The sequence below is a fragment of the Ochlerotatus camptorhynchus genome, unplaced genomic scaffold (assembly GCF_037179485.1).
Source record: "Ochlerotatus camptorhynchus isolate MF236.1 unplaced genomic scaffold, CSIRO-AGI_Acam_v1.1 ptg000313l, whole genome shotgun sequence".
Classification (NCBI taxonomy): Eukaryota; Metazoa; Arthropoda; class Insecta; order Diptera; family Culicidae; genus Ochlerotatus; species Ochlerotatus camptorhynchus.
This window is the reverse complement of record NW_027040801.1, coordinates 156,805-184,052: the sequence shown is the minus strand read 5'-3', so window position 1 is coordinate 184,052 and position 27,248 is coordinate 156,805. Positions and strand designations below refer to the sequence as shown.

Sequence of the window (27,248 nt, the reverse complement as noted above, 5' to 3'; positions counted from 1 at the left end):
ATCGAAATTTTGATCGGCAGATGATCACTACCGTGCGGATCCTGGATTACATGCCAAGTGCAATCCAACGATAGTGAATTGGAGCAAACGGTGAGGTCCAATCTGCTACCATCCGAGGATGGACCAGCCAAACGTGTTACTTCTCCATTGTTAAGGATTGTCATGTTGAAGTTGTCGCAGAGATCATAAATCAAAGTAGAACGGTTATCATCGTACAGCTCCCCCCAGCCTGTACCGTGGGAGTTAAAATCTCCCATGATCAACCATGGAGCGGGAAGTACCGCACATATGTCGAAAAGTTGTTTGCGATTAACAGAGACTCTAGGAGCAATATATACAGAAGCAATACAAAGGCTCTTACCTTTAATGGTAGCCTGACATGCGACAACTTCAATACCGGGGAATTCGGGAAGATTCACTCTATAGAAGGAATGGCACTTTTTGATCCCCAAAAGTACCCCTCCTCCACGTGAATCCTCACGATCCAATCGAATAATGTTAAAATCGTAAAAAGGGAGATCAATTTCTGAAGAGAGCCATGTTTCACAGAGGGCAAATGCATCGCAATTATTGTTATGGACTAAATACTTGAACGAATCTAATTTCGGAATAAGACTTCGACAATTCCACTGTAGAACAGTGATCAAATCCCCGACCTCGTTTAGAAAATTATCCATCGAAGGAGATGATAGCTGCAAGAAGGGGCCATTTTGAAGTCAATTGCTTCAAGAAGGATTTCACAGTGGGAAGCAATGTAAGGACAATGCTTTTCAGAGGATCAGAAATGTTGAGGTATTTGAGAATACCGTCCACAATGTCATCAAATGAGAACAGCCCAGATGAAGAAGGGGTTTCTGTTCTTAAAATTGGGGCATCAGGGGTTTTGGATGTCCCCGGAAGAGGTGGAAAATCCTAGGTATAGTCAGTTCTGCGGAATCCAGGAGGAGTAGAAGTCTCCTTTTTTCCACCACTCCTTGACTTGGGCAAGCTGATTTGGGGTTCTTGATCTGCAACTTTCCGCGAACGGATGCGTTTTCGTTTCCGGGCAGAACCTTCCGGAAAACTTAAAGAAACTCCCTCCTCAGCCAAGTCAGAGCCAGACTCGTCATCTGACAAAAGAGCGAAGGGATTTGTTTCGTTGGTCGATGGCTTGGCTGTCTTAAGCATTTCTGCAAAAGACCGCCTGGAACGTTCCTTAAGGGAGCGTTTCATTTTGTCCCCGAGCTGTTTGTACGCCGGGCACGACGAGAGAGCATGAGGAGGAGTTCCATTGCAGTACACGCATTTTGGTGCAGTAGCTGCGCAAGCGCCATCCTCATGCTTCTCCCCGCATGTGGAGCAGCGTGCCTTGTTGCCGCAGTGGGAGGCCGTATGTCCCAACCGCTTACAATTCTGGCAGTTCATGACCCGAGGTACAAACAACCGCACAGGAAGACGAAGTTTTCCCAGCTCGATGTATTGAGGAAGGGCAGATCCAGAAAAGGTCACCCGAAACGAGTCTGTGGGGGTAAAACTCTTTTTACCCTCGCTGAGCGATACTGACTTCATTCTATGAACGGCCAGTATCTTTACCGGAGGAAGCAAGGGGTTCTTGAATCGGCCAACCGCTTGCTTCTCCAGTATCTCGGGGTTCAGGCTCACCTCAGTGACCACGCCTTCGATCTCCACATCAGAAGCTGGAATGTACACCCTATATTCCAGTGTGAAAAACTGGGAAACAGCAATTTCATTGGCCTGTTTCAGGTTAGCGACGGTCACACGAAGTTTGTTGTGCCTAACCTTCGTTATTTCGGTCACGGCAGAGAATCGCTTTGTCAGATCGTCAGATATTCGAACAACATTCAAGGGTTTGTTTTTGGGCTGAAAATAGACAACCCATGGGCCAGTCGTGTCATTCGGGTAGGCCCGCAATCTGGAGCTTTTCTCATCCTGCCCATTGACAGACTGAGACGACGAACCAGGGATGACATCATCATTATTCTGAGATGAATGGTCATCCATGTCGTCTTCTGACAAAACATCCATTTTGTTCAACTAGTGGGAGCGCAAAACGCTCTCCCACTGAACGCACAGAAAACACTACAAACACAGAAATACAAAATGAAAATTTAACTAATGGGGGAGGAAAAGAAACAAGAAAAAAACAAAAACTTATCTGATAATCCTATACTACTACCACCGAGCGTTATATGTGTAGGCGTTTACACAGATGGCTGGAAGAGACGCGCTGCGTGGATGACCTTCGCTGTGGTGCACTTGATCGAGGCTCGGTACTCAGCGCACACAGGCGCACGATGATTGATGAACGATGTAGATGTAGAAACGGGTGCTCACACTCGATGATGATGATGATACGTAAGCGGGTATGCGTGAGCGCGTATGCGTGACCACGCAACGATGATGCCCAAATTGGTTTGCGAATTACCAATAGCACGGATTAATCGTTCCGAAAATGACACTTTCTACTACAAAAAAACTCACTTTTCGATCAATTTACCGGGAATTATGCCAGGAGTCACTTAGTGAGAAAAAACTGATAATTTATATCAAGCGAATACCGAGAAAACTTCCAAAACAACGGAGCGCGAAACAAGTCGACCGTACTTCTTGCTAGGACGCAGTGAGTGCATAAAATCATCGGTTGTAGAGGCTTATTCTTGTGAAAAAAGGCACAGCTGTCCAGTTTGAATGTTTGCAATAACAACGTGATCGTAGCTTATATGATGTGATATGAGGGGCTTGGTGACCTTATAGCGACCATTTTTGCTTACTGAGTAGAATATCACGAGTTTAATCTCAAGCCATTCCACATTCAAGATTCGTTAATCACTTTGGAATAACAACAAATCCATCATTCGAGTACCACCATGTGCTATGCATCTTCCCATGCAATTAATTATCCAGTACCAGCAAGAACATTTCCATTTCAATCACAGTCAGATGGCCAGCACAGCCATCGATGCAATTTCGGAAACATACCATTTAACACGCAACTAAGGAACAGCCAGGCATGTGCGTTATGAACGTAGCAATATAATAACCCAACACATGTTTTGCTGACTCAAATTGCATACCGGGGTGGTCTCGCACCACAGCCCCAATAAACAGCATAAGCAAAATAAATCAAAACAAAGGCATCGATGGGCGCGCAAGGGCAAAAACCCAAATATCAATATTTGTCAGCATTATGTCCCAGGCGTCTCTTTCGTTCTCTTTTTAACCCATTAGAAGATAGGAAAATTCAATGTAAATTGTTGTAAACCGAAGGCTATAAAAGCCAATGAAATTTGTAGAATAAAACAGTCTTTTTCCAACCAGAGACTCAGCTTTCCTCAAAGCGATTTTCGACTGTAACCAGTCGTAAAAGACCGCTAACTGAAGAACTCCTCCCACGGCGAATCTAAGTCCTCGCGACTGAAGATAACCGCCTGAGTCTCCATGCGCACGTGCGAGTAGGTTGTGATGAGCGCGCCAAAGTGAGTGCGTAGTGTTGTTCACCGCAATGTTTCCTTAAGGAAGAAGGAACATTGCACAACCATGTAAGTAACGGTAAAAGTTTTTTTCACAGATGGGTCTCCATAAGTGCTTTCACTGGATTTGGTGTATTTAATCAATTTCATAGCGCCTCCTATAAACTGCAAAAACCATGCTCCATATCCGTTGAGGAACTCGCAGCCATATTTTACGCAGTAGAGCGAATTGCCTCACTACCTTCTGACCATTATTTCACTTTTACGGATAGTTTTAGCTCATTGGAGGCTATTCGTTCAATGAGGCCGATGAAGCACTCCTCGTATTTCCTGCCTGAAATACGATCTAAACTGAGTGCTTTATCCACCTGCTACTATACTATCACCTTAGCTTGAGTCCCTTCTCATTGCTCAATTCCGGGTAATGAGAAAGCGGACTCATTGGCTAATGTGGGCGCTATGGAAGGCGATATTTTTGAGCGACAAATCGCCTTCAACGAATTTTTCTCCATTGCTCGTCAGCAAGTCCTCATCAGTTGGCCACAAAAATGGAATGATGGTAATTTGGGAAGATGGTTCTATTCTCTCACAGGCAGGGTTGCTTCCACTCACTTGCTATAAAAAATATTATTCGGAATTATGCAATCATTAGATGCAATAATGCCATGTTGTACTTGTTAGTAACAAGACGAGGGAATAAATTATGTGTTTGACTCATAAAGCCTGCCAATTTCGCTTTGAGAGCGTCACAATCAGCGATCTTATGATTCGTGAGCGTTCACTCAGAGTGAGCGCTCACGAGTCGTAAAATCTCTGATTGTGACGCACTGAAAGCAATATTGACAGATTTTATGTGTCAAACATATACTTCATGACCTCTTCTTGTAACTTACAAGTACTAATAAGCATTATACTATATCACGATTTCATAATACAGAAAAACATTTTTTTATAGCAATTGAGAGGAAGTAACCCTGCCCACAGGTGTCGAACAAACCATGGTTCAAAGGGTTGGACATGAGCCGTGACTTTATACGTGTTATATCAAGGCTTATGTCCAATCACTGCTCGTTAAACTCGCACTTCTATCGAATCGGGCACCTATATCGAGCATGTTGTTTGGTCATATACCTTACACCGTGTTGCCAGATCTGAGTTATCCACATCCCTCAGGGCCCGAGGAAAACAAACCGCGATACCCGTTAGAGATGTCTTGGCGAGCTGAGACCTCGACTATTTGAATTTAATTTATGTGTTTTTAAAACGGATAGATCTGAGGATTTACTAGTTAGTGTCATCTTGTGTTCTCCCAAGTTGTTAGCTGCCCATTGGTGTACCCCCATGTTTGTCTTTTTCATCAGAGTGTCGCTTAGTTCAAGATTAAGAGCACATTGCCCTCCAAACCTTGTGGTCACAATCCCTACCCTGCCATCCATTTGTTACAATTTGTTACCCCTAACCTCGGGATAGCCGCGAGTAATCGGCCCCCTGCTTTACTAACGTTAGTTTTAAGTAATTTTGTAATCCAAACAATGAATATTGGCTCCGCAAAGCTACAGAGGATGAGCATTATATAAAAAAAATCAATCATTGGTGTGTTGTAATAAAAACGTTTTTGCTTACTGAGCAGAAAACCGTGGGATCAATCCCAAGCTCCTTCGCGTTATAGGATCGTTAGGATATCAATTCTTCTTATCGTTTACCAAAACGAATCAAGCTGCAAACCCACCCGGGCGCGGCCGCCGCTGGTATTGCCTAGTTTGAGATCGCCAGTTCTTACATATTGAGGATGCATGCTAGTCCCAAGCATCGTCTATTGGTTCTCTGTATAATTACAGCTGATCTGGCAATAACATAGTAGCATCCGCGTGCGGTCAACCATGCTCATGCTAAATAAAACTGTTCTCTAAGTAGTTTCCTTTCCACAGCTGAACAAATAGATACACAGTCACTTACTTACTTCTATTAAATATCAAAAAATGTAATCTTATAACGTACAGTAGAAAACTAAACAAACAAAATCTTTGTATTACATTAGGTAATGAAAATGTTCAAAAATGTGAAAATGTAAGAGATTTAGGTGTTATTCTAGATTCTAAATTGACATTTGTGGACCATTATAACACAATAATACATAGAGCAGGCAATATGCTTAATTTTATAAAACGTTTCGGTCTCCACTTTAAAGATCCTTATACAATTAAATCACTTTACGTTGCTTATGTGAGGTCAATTTTAGAATATTGTAGCGTTGTTTGGTCACCCTATAGAGATCTCCAAGCGCAATCTCACGAACACTTAAATACAACACATATATATATAAAAATTAAGAAGAAGAAAATTCAAAAAGGTATCGCGATATCACAACTACTTAAAAAGGTAGCGCGCGGTCTCACGCACACTTTTGTGCATCTGGAGAACTCTATATGAAAAAGCATGAAGAACGAATAGAGTCAATCCAAAAGCAATTTTTATTATATGCATTACGTAAGTTAGGTTGGACGGCTTTTCCTCTCCCGTCATATGAAGCACGTTGTTTGCTGATCAGCATTCAAACATTGAAAGAACGTCGGGATTACGCAAAGATTTCTTTATTAAACAATATCATTTCTCAACGCATTGACTCAGCTGATCTATTGTCAAGGTTAAATTTGTATGCACCTTCCCGACAATTACGCAATCGACAGTTGTTCGCAGTAGATCGCCATCGGACCAATTACGCTAAATTTGGACCGGTAAATCAGATGATGACTGTTTATAATCATCATTGTGAAATGATTGACCTAAATATGCCCTCAATAGAATTAAAAATATATTTCAGAACTCTGCAAAGTCATACACAGCAAAAAAATAATTTTGATATCACGTCAAAGTGGATGCACTACAATCATGTCGAAAATATGGTGTAATGTTACTTGCTAAAAAGGACAAAATTATCATTAATACAATGCATGAACTGACATTACGCTGCTTTTACTGCATTTGTTTATTTATGTGGTCATAAAAATTACATGAAATTTTCGTCATGATTGTAGTGCATCCACTTTGATGTGATATCAAAATTATTTTTTTGCTGTGTAGAACATAAGTCCTAATGTTAATATGTAGTCTACGATTTGATTGATTGACGAATAAATAAATAAATAAATTCGGCGAGAGTTAACCAAAACACAATACCTTTCCAGTACCCAAACAATCCGCAAGTCCATACAAATAAAACAAGGTGCATTTTGAGTGGACGGCGCAGCCGAAAACAGCCAAAAATTTCATCAACAGCACGCGCTTTTTCCAACCGAACCTCCTTCCTCGTTAGATGATGTAACTCCCGTGTGCTGCAAACGACGTCGTCGTCGTCGTCGTTGTTGTTGTTGTTGTGCATCAATAAAACCCCTGGAAGCAAGAAAGGAAGGAAGATCCCGATAAAACCCAACGCTCCATCCTCTTTTCCTCGTGTGTCCGTTTTTTTTTTAATTTTCCACAAATTTCGTATTCCTCCTTCATGAATCACACTGACACTGACTGCGCCCCAAGGGCCGACGTCGTCTCTGTTGGCTCCTTTTTTAGCGCCTTAGTTGCTCTGACGTCTAACGCCAGCCAGGCGAACGAGTTCGCGAACAGAAGGGCTGGCTGGTCGACTGGTCAGCTTGCTGCCCGAAAGTTCATTGAACTCGATCCCTTAGGTTACCCGCCGCGCACGAGTTCAATCAGGAAGAGGTTTTGAGTGGGTAAGTTTTCGTTTGTTTTTATTTTTTATTTTTTGCGAAACAACTGTTGATCGTTTTTTTTTGCTTTAGTGGTGCAGTTGCAGAAGGGTTCGCGATCGCATTTGGAATCAATATATCCATATGGTCAGCACCGAGCAGGTCAATGGCCTGAAGAGGAGTTGCTTTTTTTGGGTCCGGGAATGATTTGATGAAAGTCGGCTCACTCTGCACTTATGATCCTGTGGAAAGTACAAGTAGTATCACAATGTCATATCTTGGATATTTGCAGGTCGTTTCGACTCGACCGCCAAACCCTGCGATTGCCGCTGAATCCGGCGGTCGTAACTACAATGAGCTGGTAAAGTTCAAAACCTCATCGCCGTCGTCGTTCTCGTCGTGAATCAGATCGATGCAGCCTATAAGACACGCTTTTTGTCATCCTTCCGGGCCTAGATTGCCGGTGCATGGTCGAACCGAAGGCACTCCCCATTCCACCTTCCGTCATATTTGCCTCATCGCTGTAGCAGCGCACCACCAAAAAACCACCCGCACTCTGCTGGGATCCAATGTGCATCCGATGATCGGTGCAGCGTGCAGCATAACAACATCAGCAACAACAACACGTCACGACGGCCAAGTCTGTTGCGCTCACTCGCTGATGGTCATGTAGTTCATACACGGACGATCGATATGCTTCGATTTCGTCGTACTCCCTCATCCTACGGAGTGGGTTCTAACCAGGGTCCTTCCTCGGCCTCGGCACTAGGTCTTCGATTTTTGATTAAGATCAAGATAGGTTCCTTACACGCCTTTCAGAGCTGCCTGCAGCCTCAGGAGCAGCAGCAGCAACCGCAGCATCCCCTTTCCGCTCCGTTTGGGTTCAATCTACTTAGCCGTCTCTAACCTGCCCGTCGTCGTCGACGACGATGGTGCTCACACGGATCGTTATTAAAACATATCTTACGCGATTATGTTTTCATCATGTTTCGCTCGAGCAGCGAGGGACTTTCAGTTTTGGATTGCACTTTTTCGCCATCACCAATATACACGACATGTTCAGTCTGGTATAATCAACTTTCTAACATTTTTTCCTGTCCCAGAGATTGCCCAAACTTCTTCCCTACAACCGTCCTAGGAAAATGCGAGCTTCAGCTCGAACCCCTTCCGGCAGCGATGTTCCGATGGATCGGATGGCAGTGCATTTTGATTTGCTTCGGATCTCGTTCGCTCGCAAGAACCACCTCGCTGACCTACCACAATATGTCATGAGTTGAACCAACCAGCCAGCGAGCTGCAGCGAGGATGCCTTGAGCAGATTTTTGTTCGCCTTCGTGCGGTGCATTCCGTCGTCGTCGTCATCGTCGTGGGCTGGGGTTTGTTTTCGGTTGCATTTGCAATTGGAACTCTCCCCTTTCCGATGCAACTTTGTTGCTTGCATATTGTGAAGTACTCTTGTTGCATCAGGCAGACTTTGTTTTGTTTGGAGAGCATAGACGCTTCAGTGAATTAATATGGATCAATGGGAGCTATTCGAAGTATATGATGTTACTTTGGATCCATTGCAGATGCGTGGCATTGAGGCAGTTTCTGGATAAACTTTTCCGAATTTTTGTTAGAAACCAGAACCGACTGACATTGGAATGGGGCTTCGGGGCCGAGAAGTAATGATACAAATTCTGGTTTTAAACCAGCCCTTTAATGGTGGTTACTTATGATTACGAATTTACGTAAAAGTGGTCAATTCATGAAACTGACACTAGAGCTCCGTGGTTTTTTCGAAACCATTCATAAATTAAGATGAACAATAACTCAAAAAGACGATATTTTTAAATGACTTATTGATTAAATGATGATGTTGTTTGCATGTAATATGCAAATGGTCCTGGATAGCAGTACGTGATCGATGTGACACAGCGAGTCATACGGGAGAAAGAATGGATTGATGAGTGATCACTTGTTTCAATACCTACTCAGTGAACGTTCTACCACTACAAATGTTGATCTGATAAGGAGAGTGAGAACGGCGATGGACACCCGACACCAATGAACACCCATCAGGTCATCGAATCCTCATCGTAGCTACAATAGATCAGTGCTACTACTATTCGCATCGAAGACGGTCGAAGATCGAGGAAAGTGAAACATCACTATGTGATTTTGTATTACTTTAATTTTAAGTAAAACTACTATTTAATAAATGTGCTAGTTGTGTGGTCTAAGTTCAGTTTGAATAAATTATTATGTGCTAGTGTTAAGTGTTTAAACGGTGTTTTTCTGCATGAAGCTGCATTAGAGCTAAAACGGCTCCGAACATTGATTATGAAGTGAACCGCCATTATTTACACTGGGCTCACCAAATCATCAACAAACGGATGAAATCGATAGGTGACATTAGTGATTCCCGTAAGTCCATTAAACCCATTGAAGCAACATCTGGTCCTTCGAGCCGGATGGTCGTCGACCCGATTCCGACCACCCGGAGAAACTACGGCAAATGGCACCATCGCTATTCCTGCATGTACATCTGAATAGAGGATATCGCCATCATCCGACGTCCCATTGTGGAGGGAGCTGCTGATCAAATTCAATACAAGGCATTGAAATTTGATTGAATAGGTGAGTGGTATTCCAATCACTTTATGTTTTCATCGCATGTCTACCGGGTCTTTCCGTTGCTTGCATGTTCATATCGTCGACAAGATCTTCCTCTGATCCACAACTACGGCTGTGTGAACCTCCGGCCGGCATCCCCGGAGTGATTCGTCGAGATTGAAGTCCTTCATGGATCGCAGTGACCTATTGTTGTGCAAGCAAGTAGCCATTGCCCGTTGGAACACTAGCACCATTGGCATCGAGAAGCCATACTTCACGCTACCATTTTGGTGAGATTTAGCAGCTATTTCTGTGTTTTCCTGCTCTGTTGAATTACGCGGACACAGACACGTGGACGATTCGAGGAAGTTCTAACCCTGTGACGTCACCATCCTTGGCTTCATTCAACGACGCAGAGTAGTTCGAGAGAAGGAGCGTTTCAATAAATACAAGGCAAATAATTGCCTTCGAGAAGATGGAGAGAGCACCGAACATTGGGATATACTGTTGATACATTTTCTCACGAGCCGTCTCGATCCTGTGACTCGACGTGATTGGGAAGAATTTTCTGTACTCGTGACGACGTTGCCTTCAAGGATCTCACCGACTTCATCCAACGAAGAGTGAACGTTCTGCTGCAAGTGTCTTCCAAGCAAACTGATCCTCAACTATCTCAGCCACTTCGAAAACCACCGAACCCTCGTGTTGGTAGTTATGGAGCCTTCCAGGAGAATCGACGAAAGTGCTTCTTCTGCCCGGAAGAACATCCAATCTACCAGTGCAACATCTTTAGTCGCATGCCGGTTAAAGAGAAGGAGAAACTCATCAAGCACCATCAGCTGTGTCGCAACTGTTTCCGAAAAGGTCACATGGCACGTGACTGTCCGTCGGTGAATTGTTGCAGAAGGTGCAGATCCCGTCACCACACTCAACTATGCACTAACACACCAAACGCTGGGAGATCATCAAACGCTGTAGCAGCAATAACGAACAATAACCGAGATTCGAACTCTTCGGCTACTATCTCTCAAGATCCGCAAGCGTCATCCTCGTCTTCTCAAGCGCTGGCAGGTACTACGAATGCTGCACACTCGAGAGTGAAGAGCTGTAACTCACAACTATCTGCGAGATCCAAGGTTCTTCTAGCCACTGCCGTGGTGATTGTTGTCGATGATGCTGGGAAGGAACATTTCGTACGAGCCCTACTGGATTCTGGGAGCGAATGTTGCTTCGCCACCACACAGTTGTCTCAGAGAGAACGAGAGTCGATGTGTCTATAGCTGGAATAGGAAAGTCCTCTGCTAATGTGAAGCACCAATTTCGAGCCGTCATCAAATCCCGAAATTCGAACTACTATACCTGTGTCAATTTTCCCATTCTGCACAAGGTCACCATCGATCTGCCATCGGTCAACTTGATTATTGATCATTGGAGCATTCCTGCCAACATTGATCTTGCCGATCCCGCCTTTTTTAAATCGAGCACTATCGATATCGTATTGGGTGCAGAAATATTCTTCGACCTGTTTTCCGTTCCAGGACGCATTTCGCTTGGAGATTCTCTTTCGTCTCTCACCAACTCGGTGTTTGGTTGGGTGGTATCAGGAAAAACTACTCAGAGTTACCCTGAATCCTCAGTTCGCTGCAACGTTGCAACCATATCCGAACTACACAACGACATGGAGAAGTTCTGGAAAATTGAGGAAGATCCATCTGCTACGAATTATTCCCCGGACGAAACTGCCTGCGAAGAGTTCTTTCAGCGTACTGTTTCACGTGATTCGTCGGGTCGATACATGGTAAGACTTCCTTTCAAGGAAACTGTAACTCAGCGGTTGGGTGACAACCAGAAATTGGCTCTGCATCGTTTTCGCTTGTTGGAGAATCGGCTGTGCTTCGATCGCTCAGCAGTATCGGGACTTTATGGCTGAGTATGTGCAACTGGGCCACATGGCCCCACTCAGTGACTTCGGAGAAGAGCTCCATCCGAAGTACTATCTACCACATCATCCAGTGATTAAAGAGAGCAGTACAACCACAAAGCTACGTGTCGTTTTCGATGCGTCTAGCAAGACGAGCTCGGGAATTTCTCTCAACGACGCTCTTCTTGTCGGTCCAATCGTACAGGATGATTTGCGATCGATCGTTATGCGTTCCCGAACTCGCGAAGTCGTCCTTATTGCGGACACCGAAAAAATGTATCGTCAAGTACTACACTTCTCGACGACCTTTGCTGTTATTGGGAAATTATCAGCCTCGTCACTCGCTAGCTGCTTTAGGACCCGTGTCGCCAAATAAGGAGCCGATGCAGTCCCATACGTGACGGTCTTGAGAACGAAAGTTTGTAGTGGTTGGTCCGGAGATGATCGCCAGAAGATGCAAAGGTATGCATAGTCGTCGATGAAGTGTAGTACTTGACGATACATTTTTTCCCAGTGCAAACCGAGCGTTTTGATCGTTTCAAGTACAAAATCGATCTACTTCTACCACCAAACGCCGTACTCACGAAACGTCTAACGCTGTCCTACATTGTCCAGCTCTTCGATCCATTGGGACTTGTCGGTCCAGTCGTCGTAATGGCCAAGGCGTTCATGCAAACACTGTGGACACTCAGAGACGAAAATGCAACGGTTTGGGAGTGGGATCGAGAGCTTCCATCAAGTCTTCGGGATAAATGGATCAACTATCACTCCAATCTTCCTGCGCTTAACGAATTGAGAATTGATCGCTTCGTTCTTCTCCCGAAATCAGTCGAGATTGAACTTCACCTGTTCTCGGATGCTTCCGACATCGGATACGGCACTTGTGTCTACTTGAGGTCAACCGACAACTATGGACAAATCAAAATCGCTCTTCTGACGTCGAAGTCCAGAATCGCAGCTTTGAAAAAACAAAGCACACCCAGGCTCGAATTGTCTGGTGCTCTACACTCCGCCGAGTTATATCTTCGAATCGCCGCTTCTCTTCAGATGACGCGTTCTCTACTATCTTCTGGACTGATTCCACGACAGTCATCAATTGGCTCAAGGCCACTCCGTCCACTTGGACTACGTTTGTTGCCAAAAGGGTGTCCAAGATTCAGCATGCAACGCAGCATTGTACTTGGAACCACATCGCAGGACTGGAAAACCCGGCTGACGTGATATCTCGTGATTGCTTGGCGTCAGATATCATCTACAACACACTCTGGTGGAGAGGTCCAGAATGGTTGCAGAAAGAAAAGGAGTATTGGCCTATTCCTGGACTGCAGTGCGGATCAACTGATAATTGCGACACGGAACGATGGAAGATTGCTACAATTTCTGCTCCTGCCACTACCACATCTTCGTTCATCGATGAATACGTTGCTAATTAATCCAACTACTCGAAAATGGTACGAATTACTGCTTAATGGCGACGCTTCTTTTCATTTTTGCTAATACGAAAGGAAGATCGGAAATTCATCTTCCTCACGACTGATGAACTAAAATCTGCTGAACACGCACTCATACGATTACTGCAGCAACAATGCTTTCCGGATGAATGGAAGCGATTGGAGAACGGACAGTCAATTTCGAAAAGCTCTCGACTGAAATGGTTCCATCCAATGATCTTTCCCAACGATAGAATCATCCAGATCGGTGGCCGTCTGGGCCAGTCAGCCCAACATGAAGACTTCAAGCACCCAATCCTGCTGCCAGGCTCTCATTCTTTGTCGACATTGCTCTTGCTATCGTACCATCAGAAACTACTACATGCTGCTCCTCAACTGATGGTCAATACGATTCGAATTCGTTACTGGCTCTTGGGCGGAAGAAGTGTGGCTCGGCAGATCGTACACAAATGCGTCACCTGTGTACGCGCACGACCTAAGCTCATCGAACAGTTCATGTCCGAGCTCCCGGCTGCTCGTGTGACTGCCCACGACCCTTCTCTAAAGGTGGAATAGACTTTTGGGGACCAATCTATATCCAACCACGGCACAGGCGCGATGCACCGATCAAAGCATACGTAGCTGTGTTCGTATGTTTTGCGACGAAAGCGGTTCACCTTGAACTCGTTGTTGCTTTTAAGAAGCAAGGAACACAAAGACCAGGTAGCTCGAGAGTGTACGGAAAACGGAATCCGTTGGCACTTTAATCCTCCAAAAGGATCTCATTTCGGTGGGCTCAGAAGCATTTCACTCGGGTACTAGGTTCTCGAGTGTTGGCGTACGATGATATGGAGACACTTCTAGCTCAAATTGAATGTTGTCTAAACTCCCGTCCACTCACTCCATTAAGCGACGACCCTGCTGACCTCGATCCTCTTACCCCGGGTCATTTCCTTGTGGGCTAAACATTGAAGGCTGCTCCGGACGTCAACCTCGATTCGGTCCCGTACAATCGGTTGACTCAGTGGCAGCAGACGCAGAAGATGTTCCAGGAAATTTGGAATCGATGGCACCTCGAATACTTGGCAACACTACAGCCTAGCGCCAAGTGGTGCAATCCTCCGGTAAAAATAGAGAAGAATCGTCTTGTGATCTTCAATTAGGAGAATCTACCATCAATGCAATGGCCGACTGGCAGGATTCACAAACTACACCCCGGCAAGGACGGTATTGTGCGTGTTGTTACACTTCAAACACCACGTGGGTTCATCACTCGTCCTGTCGCAAAACTTTGCTTTTTACCGGTAGCATCTTCACTCTATGACGACAAAGAGTCTAAGGGCGGTGCGGCTATTGCAAGCATCAATGTTGGCACATCATCATCCGGAGAGAACAAATAAATACAAGGCCCAATATCCTTGGGTCCAAGGTAAGGACCTGTCCAATCTGTCCAGCTATTTCATCCGGATCTACCGGGTCTTTTCTTTACATGTATCATCTCACCATTCTAACTGAGGGATTATATACCGCATGGCCACCCAGGAGCAGTCTTCATCAGCATCACCAACAGTCGTCACAACAACATTAGCAGCAATCTGCAGAAATGGTTATTTCTGAGGGAGGCAGGATGTTTGCATGTAATATGCAAATGGTCCTGGATAGCAGTACGTGATCGACGTGACACAGCGAGTCATACGGGAGAAAGAATGGATTGATGAGTGATCACTACTACGGCATGCTCAGTGAACGTTCTATCACTACAAATGTTGATCTGATAAGGAGAGTGAGAACGGCGATGGACACCGACACCAATGAACACCCAGCAGGTCATCGAATCCTCATCGTAGCTACAATAGATCAGTGCTACTACTATTCGCATCGAAGACGGTCGAAGATCGAGGAAAGTGAAACATCACTATGTGATTTTGTATTGCTTTAATTTTAAGTAAAACTACTATTTAATAAATGTGCTAGTTGTGTGGTCTAAGTTCAGTTTGAATAAATTATTATGTGCTAGTGTTAAGTGTTTAAACGGTGTTTTTCTGCATGAAGCTGCATTAGAGCTTAAACGGCTCTGAACATTGATTATGAAGTGAGTCTGTGAGGACCACCCTAGCACAATACAATCACCGTAACAGCCGACCAGATGATGGCTCCGGCTATTGTACTGGCCATCGATCGACCAGCAGTTGATTGTAGATCCAGATCACTTTCGCTTTCATTAGCACACGGGAGATGAGGTGGACGATGAGAGCGAGAGATTCGGTCTACGATTCGATCTCTTGTGAAACTCACCACATACACGATGGTATACTGGGATCGGGTTAGAGAGTAGATAACGGATATTTTGTATTTTAGTTGATAAGTGGCACAAGGTCGAAGACGGTCCTGCGAGACCGAGAAATATTATTGTAATTTGTGGTGTAGTCTGTTCAGAATAAATGTAGTGTAGTTAGAGTTTGTGTTTCGTACAAAACTTGTGTGTTAATGTTATTTGTACAATGAAGGAAGAGCTTGTACCCTTCACCTGTTGTCCGTAATATGCGGTGAAGATTTGCGTGCCCATCACTGATCCGTTCCCTGTCGATCAATCATCGAACGATTGAGTTGGACACCAACAATCGTTGTTACGCTAGTGTAGAGCGTTCACCTCCAACGAAGTTTCTTCAGCAAGGACCCAGGTAAACCTACAAAGTGAACCGCCATTATTTACACTGTGCTCACCAAATCATCAACAAACGGATAAAATCGATAGGCGATATTAGTGATTCCCGTAAGTCCATTAAACCCATTGAAGCAACAGATGTGATGAATTAAAACTATAAAGGGTGATACGGTCAAAATTTGGTCAATATCAACTTGACGTATTTCTTTCAATTCTGCATTTAAAAAACCTGAACACCCCTCATTTTGAAGGTGTGTGTGTGTAGAATGTTGCTCCTATTTTGATTTTGGAATTCACTCTTCAGTTGTCAAAATGCCGTCCAAGCAAGAAGAGTAGCGTATCAAAATTTTGCTCGCGCATCACGAAAATCCGAGCTACTCGCACGCAAAGTTGGCAAAATCGTTAAAAGTTGCCAAATCAACCGTTACAAATGTAATTAAAGTGTTTGGGGAACGTTTGTCGACAGCCAGGAATTCTGGATCGGGGGGAAATCGAAAACCGGAAGCCGCTGAGACGACAAAGAGAGTTGCCGGTAGTTTCAAGCGAAACCCTAACCTCTCTCTCCGAGATGCCGCAAATAAGCTGGGTGTATCGTCTACAACCGTGCATCGATCCAAAAAACGAGCCGGACTATCGACTTACAAGAAGGTAGTGACTCCAAATCGCGATGATAAACAAAATACGACGGCCAAAGCGCGATCCCGGAGGCTGTACACGACGATGCTGACGAAGTTTGACTGCGTGGTAATGGACCTACGTCAAAGCCGACTACAAGCAGTTTCCGGGACAGGAGTTTTATACGGCAAAAGGAAGGGGAAAGGTAGCAGATGTTTTCAAGCACATGAAACTGTCAAAGTTCGCAAAGAAATCTCGATGAACATTTCAAATGGTCCTATCTGCTTTGATCGATTCTCTTCATCGACTTTCTCTTTCGTTAATAACTAAGCTGCAAAACCTTTCCCTGTTGTATTTGACGTTTTGTACGCTAGATAAGAACCTCCTTTATCAAACTATGTGGTAGAATTAGCGCGAAATCTGTTTGCATGGCAGTGGTTATGAAAAGAGAAAGTCGATGAAGAGAATCGATCAAAGCAGATAGGACCATTTGAAATGTTCATCGAGAAATATCTGGTTTGGCAAGCCATCTGTACCTGTGGCTTGAAAAGCAGCATTTTCATAGCTTCCGGGACTGTCAACCAAGAAATTTACGTGAAAGAGTGTTTGAATAAACGTCTGCTGCCTTTCCTGAAGAAACACGGTTGTTCCGTACTGTTTTGGCCGGATTTGGCATCTTGCCATTACGGTAAAAAGGCCATGGAGTGGTACGCCGCCAACAACGTGCAGGTGGTTCCCAAGGACAAGAATCCTCCCAACACGCCAGAGCTCCGCCCAATTGAGAAATACTGGGCTATTGTCAAGCGGAACCTAAAGAAGACCAAAAAAACTGCTAAGGGCGAGCAGCAGTTCAAGGCAAACTGGCTTTCTGCGGCGAAGAAGGTGGACAAGGTGACTGTACAAAATCTGATGGCAGGGGTCAAGCGTAAGGCCCGGCAATTCGGATTTGGAAAAGCGGAAGCCTAACTGAATATTTTTCCTGAATTTTATACTAATTGAACTTGAAAAAGAAATTTAATTTGATTTTTTAAATAAACGATTTCACCGATTTACACGCGTTTTCCCTTGACCAAATTTTGACCGTATCACCCTTTAAACATTAAAGATAGTCCTTCGTTAACTAGTAGCTCCAAAGAAAGATCTCCAAGAAGTCAAGAGAAAGAAGTCCAAGGAATCCAAGGGATAATGTTCAAAAAATCCGTTCAACGCGCCTAGAAGTTATTGAATACTTAAACAGGGGAAATGGCTCTAATGTTGACCTATGGATCTAAGATTGGGCCCATCGCTAAAAATCTGCTATTTATCAATTTTATCTAGATGAACGCGTCATTGGAATGATACTAATGGATATTATGGACGCTATTGAAGTTTTAGTCGATTGCTGAATTTATGTATGGGCCCAAATTAGGGGTATGTAGGCCGACATTACATCCATTTCCCCTACCACCTAGAAATCATCCATGATAACAAATAGAAAAATTATATCTATGAGCAGTTCTAAAAAAACCACAGAGTGCTGAGATCAGTTTTCTTGAACTATCCATTTCGGATATTCCGGAGAACCATCCAATGGACCCTTGGGTCCATTTTCCAGTCACAACGCCGAGTTCATTTTGATGAGACGTCTGTTATCTTCCACAGGAGTATTCGTGGTCTCCAGGGTCTATTTTCCGATCATAACTCCGAATTCATAATGATAAGACGTCTATGAGAGTTTTCCAAAAAAAAATACGAAACTCTTGGATCAGTTTCATGAATTGACCTCTTTCGGAGGACCATCCACTGCACAATGGTCTCAAAGCCATATTTAGGAAGACAAAAATGTTTGCGCCCAAACCATCAGTTTTAGGTATATAGTGTCTTTAGAAAAGTTTCTTCAAACTTTTTGGCCGACCTTTTTATGTTAGTGAAATTAGGGTGGTCCACAAAATTGATGATTTGAAAATACAAACTTTTTTTTATTATTTGAGATAGACCAATGCAATGTTCTAAAAAGTTGTTGAACAATCAATTCGTAAAAATTTTGCTGAAGATAGCAAGTTTCCATCTCTTATGGTTCAAGAGTTTTGTTTTTTTTTTTTTAACAAGCAGGTTAGAGTTTCCCCTAGAAAACAGATTTCTTTGAATATCTTTTAATAAGTTCATTTCTCGTAAAAATGTTGTTGTAAACACATTTAGAACTTTTGATGACGCATATTTTTGCTGAAGCAACTAGGGTATTATCTTTTTTTTTTAGAAAATTAATTGAGATTTTCTTCGAAAACATGGATCTATTAATTGGGCCACCCTAACCTGCTCGTTTGAAATAATCATAACTCATGAACCATAAGCGATAGACATTTGATGTCTGCAGCAAAGTTGCTTCAAATTTATTGTTATACAACTTTTAAAAACACGGCATTAGTCCATCTCAAATAATTAAAAAGTTTTTATTCTTAATTCACAAATTTTATGGACCACCATAATTTCACTAACATAAAAAAAAATACGAAGAAACTTTCCCCAAGACACCATAAACCTGAAAGTGATGGTTTGGGCGCTATCATTTTTGTCTTCCTAAATACGGCTTGGGACCATTGTGCACTGGTCCCCAGGGTCAATTTTCTGGTCATAACTCCAAACTCATTCTGATAAGACGCCAATGAGTGGTTTCGAAAAAAGTGGCCCTCTAAGCTCAGTTTCAAGAACTGAACAATTTTATGGATGTTCCTTATTTTGATGGTGAACCATCCCGTGGTCCCAAGGGTCCATTTTCGGTCATAACTATGAGTGATTTCGAAAAATCAGAAGAGCTCTAGGATCAGTTTAATGAATTTGCCTCTTTTACGGATGATTTGGACCCTCTGGTGGGCCATTTCGTGGACCTAAGGGTCAATTTTCCGATCACAACTCCGAATTCATATTGATAATATGTCAATGAATGATTTTGGATCAGTTTTATGAATTGACCACTTTTATGAATGTTCCGGGTCGTCCGGTGGATCATCCCGTGGTCATCAGGGTCTATATTATGGTCACAACTTTGAATTCATTCTGATAAGACGTCTATGAGTGGTTTTGAAAAATCCGCGAAGCTCTAGAATCAGTTTCAAAAATTGACTTCTTTTACGGATGTTCCGGATGTTTAAGTGGACCACCTCGTAGTTTGCAGTGACCAAATTCCGGTCATAACTTCACATTAATTATGATAAGACTTCTATAGGAGGTTTCGAAAAAACCGTTCTAGGATCAGTTTCATGAATTTACCACTTCTACAGATGTTCCAAATTTGGTGGTAAACCATCGCGTGGTCTCCAGGGCTTATATTCCGGTCACAACTTCCCCAGCGTCCATATTCCTATCTCAACACCGTTTTTTTTTTGAGTTTGACGTTTATGAGAGGTTTTGAAAAAAACGAGGAGCTATAGGATCAGTTTCATGAATTGACCACTTTTACGGATGATCCGGATCTTCTAGTGGACCATCCCGTAGTCCCCAGTGTCCATATTTCGATCACAACTCCGAATACATTCTGATAAGACGTCTATGAATGGTTAAAAGAAAAACCGCGAAGGTCTAGGATCAGTTTCATGAATTGACCACTTTTATGGATGTTCCGGATCTTCCGGTGGACAATCCCGTAGTCTCCAGAGTCTTTATTCCGAACACAACTCCAAATTCATTCTGATAAGACGTTTATGAGTGGTTTCGTAAAATCCGCAGAGCTCAAGGATCAGTTTAATGAATTGACCACTTTTACGGAAGTTCCGGATCTTCCGGTGAACCATCGGTCCACAGGGTCCATATTCCGGTCACAACTCCGAATTCATTCTGATAAAACGTTTATGAGTTATTTCAAAAAAACCGCGGAGCTCTAGGATCAGTTCCATGAATTGACCACTTTTATGGATGTTCCGGATCTTCCGGTGGACAATCCCGTAGTCTCCAGAGTATATATATTCCGAACACAACTCCGAATGCATTATGATATGCTTCCGATATCTTAACGCAGCACTGTACACCATCCATCGTAGCCTTGATCAGTCTCATCAGTTTCCCGGGAAAACCGTTGTCGTCCATAAACCATAGCTGTTCACGGTCAATAGTATCTTAAGCGGGTTTAAAATCGATAAATAGGTGGTGTGTTGGACTTTTATATTCGCGACATTTTTGGAGGATCTTCCGCACAGTGAAGATTTGGTCTGTTATCGATTGCCCGTCCACAAAACCGGCTTGATGACTTCCCACAAATCTGCTTGCTAGCGGCGATGCGTTGAGAATGGTGATCGCTCGGTAGTTCTCACATTCTCACTTGTTCCCCTTCTTCAATATTGGTCATATTGCACACAATCAATACGAAACTAACGATTTTAAATTGGCTCACGACTTGACTAGCCTATTGGTCCCAAGCAAACAATTAACGTACCCCATTCTAGCCGAGATTCTACTACTACACTATTTTTTTATGTGTTATATGCGACAGTTAGAAGATACTGAGAGGTTAGCACATATCATCGGCAAGAGACGTGCGTGTGAGAAAATTTGCGAAAAAATCTAAGGGCACCGGTGGGATTCGAACCCACAATTCCCATTCAGTACACGGGTGCATTGCCAATTATACAACGGTGGACCTATGGTCTACGGATGTATTTGGCTAATGACATATGAGTTTCGAATCCGTTTCCCTCCCTTAGTCTTTTTGCGCAAGCGTTCTCAATACACAACAATCGTCTATTACCGACGATACTGAGTGGTTGCGGTACAAGCACATATCGTCGGTAATAGACGATTGTTGTGTATTGAGAACGCTTGCGCAAAAAGACTAAGGGAGGGAAACGGATTCAGATTGTACCGTGGCGGGCGTCGGTACCGAATATTTTTTACAACGTTGAGAAATGTCTTCCATCAATCAAAACGTGGTCGATTTGTGATTTTGTCGGTTCGATCCCAGCCGAGGTCGGTGGGATTTTTCTGAGGCATAACAATCTCTGGTCACGTCTTCCCTAGGAAGGGAAGTAGAGCCGTTGGTCTCGACCCATGTGTGTTGAATTGAATGGGTGCGATATCTTACACAGGTGTGGAAGATGCCTTCTTACACATTCGATTTAAGTCAATGGATGGTAATCAATGTCGGTCGGTGATTGGAATTAGATTCCGGAACAGAGACCGACGTTAAATAAAGGAATGAAGACACAATGGTTGCTGCCGAGTACAGACGAACATACGAACGCGTGACACACGTGCTTATGTCGACAGCTGAGCGAACACTGTATATTTGTTTCTGTAATAATTGTATGAGTACAGAGTTGATATAACGTTGATAGGATTAAGTCAAAGGGTATTCAACTCTGCGCATCCCAATCTGTGCCGAGTACTTTATCTGTGCCGAAAACTGAACGTACCGAAGTATGGCAACCAAGCTATCAGTCTCAGTAACCCATGAGTTTGGCAACCCTGCACTTATGACTTTTGAGATTGTGTGTTTACATTTTCAAGTCAAGGCCGGAAAAAAGTCGTGATAATATTCGACGAGCTGATTGCTGGTCATCCGCTTCAAGGAAATGGCACTCGAAGGAAGGAGAAGGGCAGGCATACCAAAAGTACCGCCTCATGACAGTATTCCAACGGCTGTCGCTTTCTTTTTCCTGCGACAGCCTTGAGATTGAGCTATAAGCGACAGCCCACAGTGAGGCTTTTATACGACATGCAACGTTGCCGTCTTGTGCTGTTCACGACAGCTTGTTCTTAGTCATGTATTTTGTTCGTTCGGCTATGACAGCCTCGGATCGTCATTCGTAACTTTCCTCGTACATACAACAAGCAGTCCGTCAAACTGCCGATTCGTTGCTGCTGTCTTTGAAATTTTGTTTGTATGTATGTCGTAAAACTGCTACTACACTACCAGTGTGGCGCCGGAGCTCGTTCGGTTGCTATCACGTTCGTGCTACCCATTGCAAAATTTTCATCCGATATATTTTTTTTAAACGCACGGTCTCCGGCGAAAAATATAAGCCTACCCGACACCAACCTGACTTCTACCAAACCCCAACCCGATGTTGGCCCGACATTGACCTGACATAAACACAGAATTGACCCGACATTGACCCGACATTTGGCCGACGTCGACCATAAAATGACCTTACATTGATCCGACATCGGGCCGACATATCTGTTCGGGATCATTCTTCTGGGTTTCTTCCATACTCCACTGCCGTATATCAATTGTATATAATGTCTCGTGACAGCCTTTTCGTGACAGCCACTTGGGTAAGCTGAGGGATGTCGTCGGTTTGTGAAGGCTGTTATGACGACAGAAACATTGAGAACCTGGTCATAAAGAAATGCATAAATACAGCCAATTCGGTTCACTACGTTCCAAGCACGATGATTTTAGCAAAGCGGGTATAGATGCGACTGTTCTAATACAGCTTTCATTCGTTCGTGCGTGCGCTGTTACCAATACACTTCGAATTCAGATCTGAACGTACGGTAGCAAGCGGTAGTAAAGCACACAAAGCAACAGTCAATTCAGGTATAAACCAACTGTCGCGAGGTGGCTGTACTTTTTGGAAGCCTGGAGAAGGGTGACTGATGGCAGAAGTTGTCCATCCAGGAGAAGACAGTTCTTTGCCGTGCGTCATTCTGGCAGACGTTTGCCAAAACCAAGAACCAAACCGGCAAGTGGAAGATGAATCTTGTCTGCAATATCGTCATGCTACTCGGGCAATGCTACAATCTGAAAAATAGGAAGAACTCGACTTAAAATGCCCACCGGCGGTAGTAGTAGCAGCAATTGACCTGCAGTAGCTTCGTTCTCATTCGCCGTGTAGTCCGACCAATCGATACTAAAAAATAAAAAAAAAACTGACAGCACAAATCTGAAAATTGAGATGTATTCAAACGCGTGATTATACCAACAATCAATACGAAACTAACGATTTAAATTGGCTCACTACTTGACTAACCTATTGGTCCCAACCAAATCGATTAACGTACCGTGTGTATAAATTCCAGTACTACACTATGTTTGTTTTGATTCGCTATGAAAGTTTGACAGATAAAATGAGGGGTTCGTGGATTTTCCTATGTTTCGAGGGGTGTATCGATTAGTTTGGGACCGAAGATAGTACCAGAGCTGAGCCAAAAAGTTGAGCACGTTTCTTCGGGACCTTCTGGTCTTAGAGTTACCTCTATGATTATACCATAGAGGTAACTCTATTTATGATTATACTTTCAATCCGCCATTCAAGGCAAGTATGATCGTGTCATGATCAGTCCCGCTCCTGATTCGTCCATTGGTTCTAGCGCTTTACCAACCATCAATCATGCATCGCCCGGCTGTCACCTGAACACTCTGGGACGCATTGAAGTTAGCACTACGGAAGCCCCTTCTTCTCCCGCCACAGTGGAGTTAATCCAGCCATCGTCCTACACTCGTCCTGGACCTGTGTGTGGGCTTGGAGAAGGGGTCTTCCAACCCGCAACTCAAGGCAAGTATGTTCGTGTCATCACCAGTTCCGCTCCTGATTCGTCCGTTGCTTCTAGCGCATCACCGCCTCAAGAGCAACAACCGACTGGTTCAACTGAAAATTCGGACAAAAATTGATGCGAGTATGACGCTATCATCTTGATTGAAACTGGACTTGACGATAGCATCAATTCGACTCAGATTCTTGGACCTGGCTACAACGTGTTTCGCAACTTTCGCAACAGCGATAAAACATGCTTTGGTGGCGTGCTGATAGCTGTGACGCAACTTTATGTGAGCTCATTTGCGAATGTCAGACACGGTACTATACTGGCACAAGTCTGTGTATCATTGGACTTACATGGCTATAGACTACACACCAAAAAATTCTGAATTTTACTGGCGATGTAAACATCCATCCATGCAAACATTCATATATGTAAAGTTCCTTTTCACGTAAACTAGCAGCTTGGAAGAAATGTTGCAAACAAAAGTGGACAGTTGCATCAACAATCAATACGAAACTATCGATTTTAAATTGGCTCACTACTTGACTAGCCTATTGGTCCCAAGCAAACGATTAACGTACCCCATTCTAGTCGAAATTCTAGTACTACGCTATGTTTGTTTTGATTCGCTATGAAAGTTTGACAGATAAAATGAGGGGTTATTCGGTATTTCCTATGTTTCGAGGGGTGAATCGATTAGCTTGGGACCGAAGAGAGTACCAGAGCTGAGCCAAAAAGTTGAGCACGTTATTTCGGGACCTTCTAGTCTTAGAGTTACCTCTATGGTTGCATACAATATATGGAATATTGCATGACATGTCTTATAAATTTACACGATCTATAATCTAAACTTGTATGATATATGACGCTCCATTTATGTGCATCATAGTAACGGAAATTTACACTACTTTTTTTTAGCTGTGTATATTTAAATATGCGCTGTGTACATCCCACCCGACCGAAGTCACGACGTCGAAGTTATGGAAGCGCATATCGCTTCAGTCAAAGTGTTGTGCGACAAGGATAAGATTCTTGTTTGTGGCGAATCGATGACAACAGGGTCTACCTCACCGAAACATCTTCACTGACCGCTGCAAGTATTGCTCTCGTTGATGGAATGGATTTCGTTAATCTCAGTCAACACAATACAGTCCGAAATGAACTTGGCCGCACGCTGGATTTGGTATTTTGCAACGGTGAAAATGATTTCGATATCCACGAATTCGCTGTGCCGCTTTTACCTATTGATGCTCACCATCCTTCCTTAATTCTGTCGCTACCTGGTCCACTTGACTGGCCATCTCACCCAGCTTGCAACATGGATGATAGAGCAGGGCTTCTAGACTTCAAGAAAATTGATTATGTCTCATTACTGCAGTATATTTTTGATGAAGACTGGGCCGATGTGTTTGAATGCATTGATGTTGATGAGATGACTGTGCGTTTCTGTAGCATTATTCAACATTGGTTGGAATCAAATGTTTCTCTCAAAAGACGACCAATTTCCCCAGCTTGGAGTACTTCTCAGCTTAGCGTTCTGAAGCGTGAGCGTAACGCAGTCCAGAGAAAACTACGTCGTCACAGAACAGCTGACACGAAGACTTCAAGCGTGCCAGTATCGCTTACATTAAACTTAACAGTGCCGACAAATCACACGTCCTCAGAGTCCAGTGGAATTTACGGCGTAACCCCCGGAATTTTTGGAGCTTTGTCAACAGCAAAAGGAAAGATTCGAGTATACCGTTCAACATGCTACTCGATGGGAAAGAGTTCATTTATCTTAGCGAAGCGTGTGAGATGATTGCTAAACACTTTGCATCTGTCTTCGATAAAAAAATATGACAAGTGACGTTGAAGCTGAATCTGCTGCCTCTGATACGCCTAGTGACTTAGTGGAACGAATGTGAGGTAATTCGGGATATGGTACTTTCAGCAGCAAACCTCACTTCTCTCCGGTCCAGATAGAATTTCGGCAGTGGTGTTCTGCCGTTGCTCAGCTGCCTTAGCAGAACCTTTAGCAGCCATATTGAATGCATCCTTTGAGCAAGGAAAATTCCCAACATTGTGGGAGCAGTCGAAAATGTTCCCTGTTTTCAAAGCTGGCAATAAATGGGATATTAAGAACTATCGAGGTATCACCAGTCTTTCGGCAGCGTCCAAACTTTTTGATATCATCTTGCGCGAATTTGTCCTGAATCGCTCGAAGAACTACATTTCAACTGACCAGCATGGATTTATTCCCGGTAGATCGGTAGCTACTAACCTTTTGGATTTCACCAGTACATGCATCACCGCGATGGAGAATAAGGCACAAGTCGACGTCATATATACTGATCTGAAAGCCGCATTCGACAAAATCGACTAGAAGGTTTTGTTATTCAAGCTTTCCCGACTAGGAGCGTCTGAGCAACTTAGGTCGTGGTTACATTCCTACTTGACTGGACGAACTCTTCGAGTACGATTAGGATCTTGTGTCTCTTCTACGTTTACCAGCACCTCTGGAGTACCTCAGGGAAGTAACCTGGGTCCACTTTTGTTCACGTTATTCTTCAACGATGTAGCAGTCATCGTCTTTAAGCTCTGCTAGGTTTGTTTGTGGATTGGTGCTGTCGCAATAAGCTCATCATCAGCGTTCCAAAGTGTGCAGAGATGACGTTTCACCGCTCTAAGAGATCAATCCATTACGACTACTGCATTGACAAGAACGCAGAGTAGAACGTAAAACGTATGAGTGATCTTGGTGTTCTTTTGGACCCAAAGTTGACCTTCAATCTTCACTAGTTTGGTTATCTCTAAGGCGAATCGTCAACTGGGATTTATTTCGAAGATTGCCCGAGATTTCAAAGACCCTCACTGCTTGAAGGCACTATATATTGCTCTTTAGTTCGGTCCATGCTTGAGAATGCATCTGTGGTCTGGTCTCCATATGAGCTAGTGTGGAATCTCCGAATAGAACGTGTTCAGAAGAGATTTTTGAGGTTGGCTTTGCGCAGCCTGCCGTGGCGCGATCCAATGAATTTACCACCTTTTTGTCGTATCACATTTATTATTGTTATCTATCATCTGACATCGTGGTCTTATTGAAATATTCTTAATCCTAGTTTAATTAAATATATGCAGAGATCGTAAACGTTGTTTAAAAGTGTTTGTAGACATATTAAAATCAAAAACATGATACCCTTCTTGAAACCGTATGCTTATAGAGTTCAAAGGGTCATTGGAGCCATATAAAGTATTCCTCGGAGCTGGTTGGATTAGTTGTCGTGACCGCAACACTCGCTCTGGGGCATAAATCCTCATACGATTCAGTAAGGCTGAACTATCAATCTCTGCGCGAAGTATCTTAGCTCCAAATACAGCTTGATGCATCTTACGACGATTTGCCAGCGGTTCGAT

General features: G+C 43.5%; 1 protein-coding gene across 1 annotated transcript in view; it reads right to left on the bottom strand.

The window, feature by feature from the left end:
• LOC135707509 (glutamic acid-rich protein-like) overlaps positions 1 to 27,248 on the bottom strand; it is a 44,475-nt gene that overhangs the window by 16,401 nt on the left and 826 nt on the right. The gene's annotated exons all lie outside the window — the stretch shown is intronic.